This window comes from Leptodactylus fuscus, chromosome 6 (assembly GCF_031893055.1).
Source record: "Leptodactylus fuscus isolate aLepFus1 chromosome 6, aLepFus1.hap2, whole genome shotgun sequence".
In the NCBI taxonomy this organism is placed as follows: Eukaryota; Metazoa; Chordata; class Amphibia; order Anura; family Leptodactylidae; genus Leptodactylus; species Leptodactylus fuscus.
This window is the reverse complement of record NC_134270.1, coordinates 151,286,723-151,301,538: the sequence shown is the minus strand read 5'-3', so window position 1 is coordinate 151,301,538 and position 14,816 is coordinate 151,286,723. Positions and strand designations below refer to the sequence as shown.

General features: G+C 44.3%; 1 protein-coding gene across 2 annotated transcripts in view; it reads left to right on the top strand.

The window, feature by feature from the left end:
- The first annotated feature begins 1,739 nt into the window (after nucleotides 1–1,739).
- Nucleotides 1,740–14,816, top strand: part of LOC142208869 (CMP-N-acetylneuraminate-beta-galactosamide-alpha-2,3-sialyltransferase 2-like) — a 54,294-nt gene continuing 41,217 nt past the window's right edge. For both annotated transcript variants that reach the window (XM_075277670.1, XM_075277667.1), the window contains exon 1: nucleotides 1,740–1,863. The gene's annotated coding sequence lies outside the window, so the exon portion shown is untranslated. The remainder of the gene's footprint in view (nucleotides 1,864–14,816) is intronic.

Below are 14,816 nucleotides of genomic sequence, written 5' to 3'. Positions count from 1 at the left end.
CGCTATAAAGGCAGGGTATATTCAAGGCTATGCGTGCTATAGAGGCAGGGTATATTCAAGGCTATGCGCGCTATAGAGGCCGTGTATATTCAAGTGTTTGCGTGCTATAGAGGCAGGGTATATTTCAGACTATGCGTACCATTGAGACGGTATATTTAAGGCTATGCGTGCTATAGAGGCAGGGTATATTCAAGGCTATGTATGCTATAGAGACAGGGTATATTCAAGGCTATGCGTGCCATAAAGGCAGGGTATATTCAAGAGTGTGCCTACCACGTAGGCAGGGTATATTTAAGAGAATGCAAGCCATGGAGGCAGTGTATATTCAAGGCTATGCGTGCTATAGAGGCAGGGTATATTTAAGGCTATGCATGCTATAGAGGCAGGGTATATTCAAGGCTATGCGCGCTATAGAGGCCGTGTATATTCAAGTGTTTGCGTGCTATAGAGGCAGGGTATATTTCAGACTATGCGTACCATTGAGACGGTATATTTAAGGCTATGCGTGCTATAGAGGCAGGGTATATTCAAGGCTATGTATGCTATAGAGACAGGGTATATTCAAGGCTATGCGTGCCATAAAGGCAGGGTATATTCAAGAGTGTGCCTACCACGTAGGCAGGGTATATTTAAGAGAATGTAAGCCATGGAGGCAGTGTATATTCAAGGCTATGCGTGCTATAGAGGCAGGGTATATTTAAGGCTATGCATGCTATAGAGGCAGGGTATAATCAAGGGCTTGCGTGCTATAGAAGCAGTGTATATTCAAGGCTATGCGCGCTATAGAGGCAGGGTATATTCAAGGGTTTGCGTGCTATAGAGGCAGGGTATATTCAAGGCTATGCGCGCTATAGAGGCAGGGTATATTTAAGGCTATGCATGCTATAGAGGCAGGGTATAATCAAGGGCTTGCGTGCTATAGAAGCAGGGTATATTCAAGGCTATGCGCGCTATAGAGGCAGGGTATATTCAAGGGCTTGCATGCTATAGAGGCAGGGTATATTCAAGGCTATGCGTGCTATAGAGGCAGGGTATATTTAAGGCTATGCGCGTTATAGAGGCAGGGTATATTCAAGGGTTTGCGTGCTATAGAGGCAGGGTATATTTAAGGCTATGCGCGTTATAGAGGCAGGGTATATTTAAGGCTATGCGCGTTATAGAGGCAGGGTATATTCAAGGCTATGCGTGCTATAGAGGCAGGGTATATTCAAGGGCTTGCGTGCTATAGAGGCAGGGTATATTCAAGGCTATGCATGCTATATAGGCAGGGTATATTCAAGAGCTTGCGTGCTATAGAAGCAGCGTATATTCAAGAGCTTGCGTGCTATAGAGACAGGGTATATTCAAGGCTGTACATCCCATAGAGTCCAGTCCTCTCTATTCATTGTATACCACTGAGTATACCCTTTACACACCCAAACCCAAGGACGGTCTCAGTTTTTTTTTCTCTAACATGTTTGTTCCGCCTTTGGCTGTTTATCTCTCTCCGATAACACGATTTCTAGCACCAGAACAATGCTGCCTTCCTGTATCGCTGCGTCAGGATGTTTTCTGGCTGGGAGTTTTGGTTGAGGTCAGCAGGTACGACAGCTGTAGAGGAAAGCGGGTTACAACGCCCCAGTATCTGTCCGTTACATCGACTTCCATGACTGTATGTAGCAAGTTCATTACTCTCCACACTCCAGCTAGCAAAACATCTGCTAACTATGCTGATGTTTCCTGTCTGACTGTGGGGGAGGTTCTAGCAGGGATGTAAGCAGTCGCTGGTCTCCTACACACAGTTCACATGTAACATTCAGCTGCCTCTTTATTCTGCAAACAGGACTGAACATCCAGGTTTTGGTGGCGGCGGGGACCCCCAAGGTAATTGCGATTGCAGCAGAACGCAGGATTTCAGGGTGTTGCAGTTTTACAATCGGCTCTGTACTTAGCACTTGGCATTTGTGTGAAGAGCAGAGATTTTATTAGCTGAGAACATGTCTAAGCTTCATTTTATGCCGTTTCTATGGCTATGGAGAGGCAAGATGAGACAGATGTGGCTTTGTACGAGACTGTACATAAAAGCACGTTACATAGGGGAGGATGCTATATCATGGCTATAATCACGACTCTGGTATATAATCTACTCCTTACAGGCACACCTAACCTTGTCATTGCAAAGTTTTACGTAAGTTGTGTTCGCTTGATGTTGTAACTGGAAGTGTCTGTATGTTTCTAAAGTTATAGTTTGTTACTTTATCCTAAATCTATGGCAGAACCCTATAAAGTATGTGCACCCCCTCTGGATCTCAAGCAGGCTTGCTATACAGTGAATATATCAGGGCTCCCTGGAGAGAGGAAGTTGTGCAGGAGACTGGTGGTCAGCGGGAGGGTATAGGCACACGAATGCAGAAAATCCGAAGATATATGCATGGAAATCTTCGCCATTTGCTGTGAATTGTCGTATGTGTACATGTGGATTCTCACAGGTACCTTATACCTATAGGGAAACCACCGGCGTTTCCGTAGGTCTAAGTGACATGCTGCTATTACCATAACCGCAACAGTTTTGGAAACCGCCGCATGTACACAGCACGTGGTTTCGCTAGAATCCAATCCACTTTACTGTGACTGTAAAACACCACTTCTTTTCTGATACGTTTCCACTGCAGGCATACCAGGACGTTTACACCACGTGGGGACCCGGATAAGGGTGAATTCATACATGGTAGGAATTTTTGTGTTTAAAAAACAAAAACAAAAAACCCCTAAAAGTAATTCCTTACATCTAAATTGGTTTGTTTCGGCGACATGTGCATGGAGGTCTGCCAGCGCTATCTAGAGGAATGACGTTTGCAGAGTTATTCCATTTTGATGAATAAGTTGGTAGCAACTTCTGCCAGGATTCTGCTGCATGTGAATAGACTCTTACAGTTATGTGTTATTCTAAGGCTATGTTCATACACGTTTTTGTTTTCCTCTGCTGCTTTCAGTTTCAGACATCCAACAGACCATTTTATAGTCAGTAGGTTCTATTGCGGTCCATATGTAACCACTATTTTAGCAGTTTGCCTGTCCATTGTTCTTGTCCTCCATCGGACCAGAACAACGGACGGCCAACGTTAGTATGAACCTAGTGTGAGTTGTCCAATATATCATATGTAAAGCTGCTCCATGACCCTATAATATAGCGCCATCATATTCCGCAGCGCTTTACAGACATTGTCGGTCACTGTCCCATATAGGGCTCACAATCTACATTCCCTAGCAGTATGTTTATGGAGTGTGGGAGGAAACCGGAGTACCCGGAGGAAACCCACACAAAGTCGGGGAGAACATACAGACTCCAGGAAGATGTTGTCCTTGGTCTCTCTAGGACTCCAGTGCTACAAGGATAACCACTGAGACCCCGTGCTGCCCACCCATAACATATCATCAATCACTTTTGTGGCAGTCATTAAGGGGATTCTACCATTAAAACCCTTTTTTTGTGGATAAGACGTTGGAATAGCCTTTAGAAAGACTATTTGTCTGTTACCTTTAGATGTGATCTCCGCAGTGGGGAAGCCCCATCGCATTTCCAGCGCTGGAGCCCGCCCCCATCGCTACGGGAGAACTAATTTGCATACCGGTAAAAAACGGTATTTATAAAGAACGGCGCGGCGGAGATCACATCTAAAGGTAAGAGACAAATAGCCTTTCTAAAGGCTATTCCAACGTCTTATCCACACAAAAAAAAGGGTTTTAATGGTAGAATCCCTTTAAAAAAAAAATCATTAAAAAATAAGCCTCCTGCTTGATCTGGCCACATAACCTACGGTACAATACAGTCAGCTGATCAGTCCTATTAACCCGGGACTGATCAGCGGCTGAAATGCACCGCTAGGAACCGGACGGGTGGAAAATGAGGAGGAATCCATTACTGACTTTGTCACTGTATTTGGCCTTTATTGTGCAGGGTCAAAATACAAATTTTGACAAATCAGGACGCTTATGTTTTCCGCTACTGCCTCCTATTGCAATAAATTTCAGTGTGGATTCCTTTTTCGAATTCAGCATCGAGTTCCTAGATGTGAACACCGCCTAAGGGTACACGCACACAATCAGTATTATATAAAGATTTTCCACCAAGATTTCAATGTGGATAATCCTCTCTATAACCCATTAGCCTTAACAATCAATGGGAAGGTCTATTGCTAATGCATATTAAGAGGAAATCTGCAGCATGGCGATTTTTTTTTTTTTTTACAGCATGAATTTCAAAAAAATAGTATGAGGGACCCTTAACGTAGTGTAGACGCCGCCGCAAAAACTGCAGCATTTTACATTAGATGCAAAGTGGATGGGATACTGGCTAATCCCATCCACATATTGCAGAAAAAAAAATCAGCAGCGGAAATACTGCGATTTCAAAAACATTCATGTTTTTTTGTAAATTGTAGCATGTCAATATACTGATGGAATCGCTAGTGTGTTCCGTCTGGGTATAATAGGGATAGAAAGTCTGCAAAGGAAAACTCTGTGGACTTTCTATGAAAAGCGCTGACGCGTTTTCACTGCGTTTCTTTCTGCCCCATTTTTTTGGCTGCGGCTCACCAGATAGCCTAAAATTCTGTATGTCAGAATCCAACCCAAAATCAGCATGTACATGTATGGACCTATGGAGCGGATTTTAGTATCGCCAACATTTCTTGAATTTTTTAAAAAATGGTTTCATAATGGAATAGGAAACCTCTGTAAACTTTCTGTGCAAAGCGGTGCCAGAAGAACCTCAATTCGTTGCCGCCTCGTTTTTTTTTCGCAGTGCTTTTTTGCGTTGCTTCCACATCATGTACATGGATTTCTGCAAACACTATCTTGAATAGTAAGACAGCTGCAGAAATTTCTGCTTTAAATCTGCCATGTGTGAATTTATGCTAATAGAGCTCGGTGCTACCCTGCGGTATATAACTTACTAGTATATCTGCTCACTTGGCCTGAATGCCTGATGGGTATTGTAGTTCTCATGTAACACAGCGCATTCCTTTCTGTCATATTATAAATGAATAAGCAGATACGCCGCAGGCCAAGGTTGTGCACACAGCAGAGTCCTGACCCCCGGGCTAATAACCGGTGAACGTGACTGCGTGGTGGGAAACCTTATGTTCCCTATTTTGTCCTAATACATTCTTATATATACATTTATAATACTGTGCAAATGTTTTAAGCAGGTGCTGCACAGTAAGAATGCTTTCAGAAATAGTAGGGTTAATAATTTATTTTTGTCAATTAATGAAATGAAGAAAAGAGAAATGTAAATTCCATCAATATTTGGTTTGACCTTTGCCCTTTGCCGTCCATCAGTTCTTGGTACTTGTAGACAGTTTTTGAAGGAACTCGGCAGGGAGATTGTTCCAGCCAACTTGGAGAACAAAGCCCAGGTCTTCTGTAGATGTAGGCTTGGTTCAATCCTTCTGTCTCTTCATTGAATCCCAGACAGACTGGATGATGATGACATCAGGTCTCTGTGGGGGCCATATCATCACTTCCAGCCTCAAATGGATCTTTCATACTGATAACCTATCCATAAGATAGGTCGTGATTGTGTGATTTTTTTGAGGTCCTACTCTCAGACCCCGCACAGATCAGCTGTTCCTGCAGCCTCCAGGTGCTAGAAGTTGCCAATGGAAGGAGAATGCATGCAGCTCTATTCCTATTCAAGTAATAGGAGAGGTACTGCAGCCCCCTCCCCTGCATAGTGGTGGTTCTGGGGAACTGCAGTGCCAATACTATTACTGGAATAGGAACGGTCTGCACATGCACCTTGTTCGCTGTACCAGAGTCCAGCGCCTGGAAGCTTCTGGAACAGCTGATCAGAGTGGGGTCCAGGTGTAGATCTGTAGATAAAAACTTCATTTGTGGCCATAAAACCCCATCAACCCGTTCCTTATTTTTTTCTGTCTTGCTTTTGCCATTAAAGGGGTTGTCCAGGCTAAAATTTTATTTTTTAATTAGGCCGGGGAAGGTGAAAAAAAAATAAAATAATGACCTTCACTGGTGCTCCAGTGTCCTCCCAGTGCGGCCCAATCCTGCTGCTCAGCTGTTTTCCCTCACCAACTATGACGTCCTGGGCCTAAGGTAGTCACAGGCAGTGATGTCCCATGTCCTTCTCTGAGGCCATTGATTGGCCTCAGCGGTCACGTGCTGTGGGGACTTCCACCAAAAGAAAAGAACAGATCTGCAGGACTGGACCGCGCTGGTAGGATCCGTAGCACCAGGGACAGGTCAGGTGAATTATACCTCCCCAGAATGATGACATTTTAGCCTGGACAACTCCTTTAATTTGGTATTTCCATGATCAGGCAAAATATAGGAAATGTCATAAAATAATAAGCCATGGTACTTGCCTGGTAAATCACCCTGCCATTACAGCGCCACGACCTCATTGCTCCCAGTCTGTTTACTTACCGCGGGGATGATGCAGCGACCCAGTGGAGAAGACCAGAGTGTGAGAGTAAAGCTGATACTGGCTGTGCCACCTGCTAGGACGGGAACGCTCCTTACACACTCCAAGGGCTGTACACAACTGAGGGGGGATCCTGTAGCACTACCTGATGGAGATGATAGTAGTCTTGTTTCCCCTGGGGCACTTCTAGTTGGGAGAGGGAACTTCTCCTAGCTGAGCCGGTGTGATGGTGTTCAGAAGGGCCCTTGATGATGATGCGGCAACGACTCAGGAGTCCAGCGCTGCAGGGTAAACCAATGAACTCTATATTTAACAGCTTTAACAGTTTCACCAGCAGCTTGCAGATGGGTTACAGATACTGTTCAATTCCTAAAGCCTTGGTCATAGGAGAATGGTCAGGGATAACACAGACTCTGCAGGAATATACTTCCACTCCTCCTCTCATACCACTCCCAGCATCAGTAGATAGGGGCTGTAGCAGGGCAAAGAGACCTGATAGGGACCTGGGTACCAAACGAAACACTCCTGTCAGGGTCCTCTGATGCTCCTACTGGCATGGCTGGCAGATGTCTCTCAGAGACGCACCAAATTTTATCTCTGTCTCTGGATGAACTTGGTACAAGAAGAATTCCTCCTAGGGGCTGAACTGGTGACGACTGGGGACCTGTCTGAGTTCTCCCTCTGACCAGCCCAGCATGACTTGTGCAGGATGGCTGCTCACCTAGGCTGCAGACACTAGACAGCAGAAACTTCACTGCAAACGCTACACTGGACTGACTCTCAACTGACATAGGGAGACTACTGTATATACCCTCTACAACCCCACCCAGTGGCCTGTGAGTGACCAGGACTAAACCAAGGTACCATTAGAACTGTAGTGGGGGAAAAATATATCAGAAGAACACAACACAAATTACAGTGAACACAGAACATATAAGACAAGACAAAGCAAGACAACCTGCAGGTACAAGGGACAAACACAAAAACATAGCAGTTCACTCCGGGATGCTGCAATGACACCTACAGCACATCACTGGCTTCAGGGGGATTTGCTAGGTGAGTACTGCGAGCACTGACTAAAACTGCACCAGAGTTTCCGATGCAGATGTGAACCTAGTCTAATACAGACAGGAAGTCTATAAAGAACAACCACGTATAGGGATGACAGTTCTGTGACTATCATCTGTAAATCCACTTTCTCGCTATACTACAGCACTGCCACCCTGTAAGGACATGTTCAGACATTGCAGATTTGCTATGGATTTGAAGCATGGATTCTGCACTGCAATAACCTTCCCCTCCCCCACATAGCGGAAATGAATGCTGTGGATGTTTTTTCTCATGCAGAAGTCAAGTGGGAGACTCGTCTGAGAGCAGTGTGAACACAGCCTTAATGGTTTGGAACAGTAAAGTTCTATAGTGGTCATATGGGATTGTCATCGATCTCCACAATCTAGATATCTTTAAATTGGTTGGAGCTTTGTGTTTCTGATACACATCTTAAATTTCCTGCAGAGGAAAATTTTTAAGGGATTTTCTGAATTTTTTTTTAATAGACGACTTATCCTTAGGTCACCAATTGAGGCTCTGTGTGGTCTGATATTCAAGACCTCCATGAATCAGCTGTTTGAAGCACCAGTTGTGCCTGCTGAGCACCTCATCCATATCACTGGCCATGTGACATCATGTTTGGTCACATGGCCTGATCGCAACGCAGACCCATTCCAGTGACTGGGTTGAGCGGTGATATGAAGCACAGCCGCTATACAGAGAAGAGGCCGCAGTGCTAACTCCACGGTCTTATCAGCCGACCGATCGATGAGAGGTCCGTGCCTAGGATAGGTCATCAATTAATAAACCTGAAAAACGATAAAATTTTGCTTGCCTATAGTCATCACTAGGGGGAGCCCACTGCACGTAAATTAATACAACTCCCATTGAAATCTGTACTATTTGTATAAATTTATATGGCAGCGCTCCCTGGTGGTTTCGGGCATTTTAACTCTTAAGATGTGAGTTTTAACTCCTAATTGTCTGGCTACTTTTCCTCTACATTGACATCTTATAATGTTCTGTTCCTGGGCTTGGTATCTTTACCACTCGGTGTTACATTATTTACGATGACCACAGCAGTGATACAGCGTTTTCCAACCACCGCAGGGCCACATGATGCAGTATACGCTTTTCTGCCAGAATGAATAGCATATTGAATAGATTGCTGTGCATCTGGACTCGGGCTAATGTCCTCGTGAACGAAGATTTGCAAATATTTCAGTCTGTCGTGTGCTAGTCATGAGTAAACAGTCTATTTAGGGCAACGGTGAAACATTTATTAGTAGGCCTTAAGGGACAGGACAAATGGGAAGCTAAGTGAGCAGGAAGATGGTATTTAACAGGCTACAATTAGTGTAAGAGATCTTCTGGTGCGCCCCGGCAGAGAGATCTCCAGCAAAACTTTATATTTAGAATGAGAAGCGAGTGGGTACGTGATAACACGTTTTCGAAACAGGAAATATTGCTATCTTTCACATGGGTAGAGAAGAACAATTTGTTACTTTTGCAGATTCTATAGGGATTAGCTTGTTTTTTAGGGTATGTTTTCGCTGTGGGCAAAATTCTATGTATTCGAAATGTGGGACCCAGGCTAAGGTCGGGGCCCAACGTGGTGTAAACGGAGACACTGTGATTTCCAAAAGCATTGCGGTACCGAACCCAGCAGTTTCATATGCACATTCACCGAACCCTTCTTTAGTGATAAATCAAATAGGATTTTTTTCCAAATTCAAGACATAGGTATATGTTTTTTTACTGGTACACAAAATGAACCGTGCATAGGGCCTAGGGTTCGAACAAACCCTGGTTAAGAACCACTGCCCTATAGGTATGATGGAGGCAGAAAGTCCGAAGAGGAAAACTCTAAGATACAGCTTTCCTTGTTATATGCTGTTTATTGCTGCATTTATAGAGAATGTTATGGATAAAAGGGAACAAGTGTAAGGGATGAAGGAGCCCTTGTCTTCTTTTCTCTGACACGGCGCCACATCCTCACAACATACCATATGTCACCCCATAGATAAGAGAACCACGATCCATTGAGCCCTATCTATCCTTGACGGGTGCATGTAAGGCCCTGATCTACTGAAGATATAAGGGGGAGGGGGGCGCTGTGTTGAGTCATTCAGGAGGAGCCATATACTGTACTATTCCCACTGCTGTCTGTGCCCTTCCATATATGTTACACACTGCCCCCTTAACGCTTTGTTAGGAATAGCAGTGCCCCAATACGAATAATCCAAGTGGTGTGTTTTCTAAACTGTCTATCAAAAGTTTGGCAGAATAAGCAACAGTGACGGAGGAGGGGTCACCTGGATGATGGGAATGCGTCTCATATCCGAATGCCATGCACATTAAATATTGCAACAAAATTTGATAACTGTTTCTGATCTAGGAGTTACTTCTTTCTCCAGGAGCCTCCTGGACATTGTGCGAAAGTTGGCAGGTTGTATTACCAGAATTCAGTATTACAGCATCCACTTGTATTATGGGAACCTGTAGTCCAAAGATATTCCTTCTAGGCATGCTCTGTGACCTGTGCAGGGGTCATTGTGATTGGGGAAATGAGCTGTGACCATCACCTATTGTGGGATCCCAATTTCACCTTTAATTGTCCTCCGGCCTGTAATGATAATGAGATGTGTACTGAAACGTGATCTCTAGAGAACAGGGAGTGTCCGCACATAATGAGGCTCAGTACCCAGAGGGAAAGGATTTTTTTTTTTTTTTAATATGGATGGAAAATAATCAAACGTCCTATGACACTATGTTTTTTATAGACTGATGTTGGGAGCCCTGGCTCGTGGTTTGCTCCAGGAAATAGAGTCCACCTGTGTGACACAAAACCTATAGCTTAGGGGCCACACGGTGGCTCAGTGGTTAGCACTGCAGCCTTGCAGCACTGGAGTCCTGGCGTTCAAATCCTGCCAAGGGCAAAAAACAATCTGCAAGGAGTTTGTATGTTCTCCCCGTGTTTGCATGGATTTCCATCCCATATTCCAAAAAGACATACTGCTAGGGATAAAATGTACATTGTGAGCTCTATGTGGGGCTCACAATCTATATTTAAAAAAAAACAAAACAAAAAAACCCTATAGCTAAAATACATATACCACCCTGGAGCCAGTTTTACCTTTGGTGCATATGAGCATTGGAGATATGGCAGAGTTATGGAGACAATGGAGCTGCTTAATAATTATGGCGCATCTCAAGCCAATGGAGAAATTAAAGGGCTTGTCCAGGACCTGAAGGTAATTGATACTATCCACAGGATAGGTAATTGATATCAGATCAGTTGGGGTCCAACACCAACCTGGAGAGTCTCCCGATCAGGTGTTTCAACTGCCAGAAGCCGTATACAAGGTATATTCAAGTGAATGGGAGTGGGGCTGCAGTTCCAGACACCACCTTTACAGTGTACTGAGCTCTGTACACTGTATACAGCGTCCAGTCCGTACAGTACAGTGGTGGCTTCTGGAGCTGCAGCCCCGCTCCTACTCACTTGTATAGAAGAAGGGCTGTATACCTAATTTATGGATTGGAAACACCTAATTGGGATGGGGTCTGGGTTTTCGGACCCCAACCAATCTGATACTCATAGCCTTTCCTGTATCAATTACCTTTAGGTTCTGGACAACACCTTTAAGACTGGAGTAGGAATGCCAATCTTTAAGTTGTTTTACCAGGCGTTACTAGTTGATGACCTATCCTTAGGATAGGGGTCTGACACCCAGGTTCCCAGCTGATCAGCTGTTTGAAGCCTATTTAGTACTAACCAAGCATAGCACCGTACATGTGTAGCATATCGCAGCTCACCCCATTAACTTGACTAGGATTGAGCTGCAGTCAGACCATGTCACTGATGAATGTGATAGTGAAAATAGATTTTGCTGCACACACTGTTTTGTGATCGAAGGAATAGAGATGTATTTTACAATATAGTTAACGCCTTTTGACACAATGCAAAAAATTGGCATAGAAAGACAGGCTAGATCAATTGGATATGACGTTTCGGTCCTTAGACCTTCATGCCTTGAAACTTATACTGATCCTGCTACCACACTAGATCGCTTCTGATGAAGGTCTAAGGACCGAAACATCATATCCTATTGATCTAGCCTGTCTTTCTATGCCAATTTTTTGCATTGTGTCAAAAGGCGTTAACTAGATTGTAAAATAAATCTCTATTCCTTCGATCACAAAACAGTGTGTGCAGCAAAATCTATTTTCACTAGTATATTTGGGTCGAAGGACCTTTTTTCGCTAGCACCACATATAATTTTAGAGTGTGCGGTACCATTGACTTTTTTGCTACTGATGAATGTGATGGCCTGTGAAGTAGATGCCGAGTTCAAGGAGCTGATTTGTATAGGTCCCAGGTGCTGGACCCCCACAGATCTTCAATCGATGACCTATCCTCCAGAAAACCCCTTTAAATATCCCAAACCCTCCATGTACAGAGCTGCGGTTGTCTCAGTGCTTGTTCTGGAGCACCACGTCCACTTCAATCAGCCGATCCGTAGGGGTGTCCGGAGTTGGACCCCAATCTAATATTGATGACCTATCCTCCAGAAAACCCCTTTATTTTTCCCATCTCCCCAATGTAGTTATTTCAGTGCTTGTTCTGGACCGCCACGGCGACTTCAATCAGCTGATCCGTGGGGGTTTCCTGAGATAGACCCCCCCAATCTAATATTGATCATCTATCCTAAGAATAGATCATCAATACTAAAGTCCCTGAGAACCCATTTCATTAGGAACTATTTGCCAACTTTCTCTTTTCTTGTTTTAGAGGAGCCCTCGTAAATCTCTGCCTAGGTGGACGTATCCTGAGCTCGGCCTACGGTAATTTATGTGCTCCCTTTCTGGCAGAAGCAGGTTAAGTGTTTTGTTACGCAATGTAACCATTGAGTTCACGAGCTGTGCATTATCCGTCTGCTAATGAGCTGCAGAGCTGAACTTCTCTCCATAGCCTCATCCTCACATTACCATGTCTTGTGATACAGCTGGAGCAGAACTTATTTCCAACATTTCTTCATCGAGTAAGTCTCATACAAGTTCTCCGGCATTGATAAGATTTATGGACTTCAATGTGTCTGCCTGCTTTTGCTGGTGCTTTGTAGTCGCATTGACCTTTAGTTGTTTTTCCATGTTCTGTCAGTGTTGTGGGTTTTCAGATGTTAGGACATTGCAAGGTTATTCTTTGTCTCTAGAGGTTTGATCAGCAAGGCGGCAAATGTATTCGGGTTTTCTGACTTGCAGAATTAGGTGGAAAGCTGATATGGCGGTGGAGACGGATTCAATCAATGCAGATGACATTGCTTTTACTTGTATATAGGGCCGTAAACTCTTGGAATCACACTAGTATCATGGACGCTGCATTAGAACCGAGCCAGGACGGATATAATAGATACACTTGTACATTAGGGTCTGTTGGGGGTTATGTGTTTTTGGAGAATGTTTTGCAGAATGTACTATTAAAGCTTGATAAAACCCAAGTGCGCAGGTGAATTGATGCGCTTCGGTCCGGCCTTCCATCAACTTTGACAGGAAGCTGCACCATTGGCAGTCAAAATATTGGCAACCACAATAGAACCTTGACGGACCACATTATAACTGGATGGGGTCTGTGTTGATCCCTGTCATAGTGGTATGGGTTCAGTTATAAATGGAACCATGATACTAGGATGAGCATCGCCATACAATATTGGCTGTGGTGTAAACCTAATAGGGCACATGCATCAAAAACATTAAAGGGGTTCTGACATTTGCATTGGCCCGTATATATTTTTTTTCTCAGATAGTAAGTTTAATAAACCCTTCGACTGCACTGCTTACCACGGATGTCCATTGGAATCAGTTTTTAGCACTATAGACTTGGCTATAATCCACAATCATTGTAAATTTGTTTGCATCATTAATGATAATTATGTTTTTGGTCAGTTTAAAGGGAGCCTGATACCAGATCCCAGCAGAACCCAACCTTGCAGATAGATAGGTTATGGTGGCCAGAACCAGCATATCACCCACCCCAGTCCTACATATAGATAGGTTATGGTCGCCATAACCAGCATATCATCCACCCCAGTCCTACAGATAGATAGGTTATGGTCACCAGAACCAGCATATCACCCACCCCAGTCCTACATATAGATAGGTGGTTATGGTCACCAGAACCAGCATATCACCCACACCAGTCCTACAGATCGATAGGTTATGTTGCCAGAAACAGCATATCACCCACCCCAGTCCTACAAATAGATAGGTTATGGTCACCAGAACCAGCATATCACCCACCCCAGTTCAACAGATAGATAGGTTATGGTCGCCAGAACCAGCATATCACCCACCCCAGTCCTACAGATCAATAGGTTAGAGTCCCCTGAATCACACAGTGTTTCCCCATGTGAATCGCTGTCTCCATTGCTGAGATATCACTGTTTTTGTCAATATGCAAATTAGTTCTTCGGAGCAATGAGAACATTGCCATTGCTCCACAGCAGTAAATGACAACACCCTTGTTGCTCCATTGACAAAATCAGCAATATCTTGGCAACAGAGGCCACAATTCACAAAGGGCAAAACACCATCTGATTCTGGTGATGTAAACTGTAATCTGCGGGGCTGGGTGCTTGTGACACTCCCTTTAAGACGTATAATAAGGAATCAAGTCTATGTAATAAAATTATAACCTGGTAAGGATATACCTTACCCCAGTTCTTCTATGACACTTTTCGGTTGTGAATAAATTTACTGCACCATTTCCAACCATGCACAGGTAAACGTTCTAGATGAGGTGGATGTGGTGCCTTTTGGTCAAAATGTCAAAATGTCTAAGGCTGGGTTCACATCTGTGCCAGACTCTGTTTCATATAGGACTTTTCTCTCCACTTCTTTTAGATTTGAAATTACAGACACCCAGCGGACCCCCACTATACTCAATGGGGTTCACTGCTGTAACATGGTTCACACACGTGTTGTATAGACAAATCTGTCATGTAGGCCTCATCCCTTATTCTGAGTCTGAGGCCTTTCCTTACAGACTCCCAATTTTATTCATCAATATTATACCTATTAACCCCTTAGCGACCCTTGACGTAACTGTACGTCATGGGTCGCATGGGGATGTATGGAGCGAGCTCACACGCTGAGCTCGCTCCATACACGGCAGATGCCGGCTGTATAATACAGCCAGGACCTGCCACTAACAGCAGCGGTCGGTGCCCGAGCTGATCGCTGCTGTTAACCCTTTACACACTGCGGTCAAACGTGACCGCGGTGTGTAAACGGCGCCGGCGGCATGGGCGCCGCCATGTTTTGCCGATCGCCGCCCTCCTGA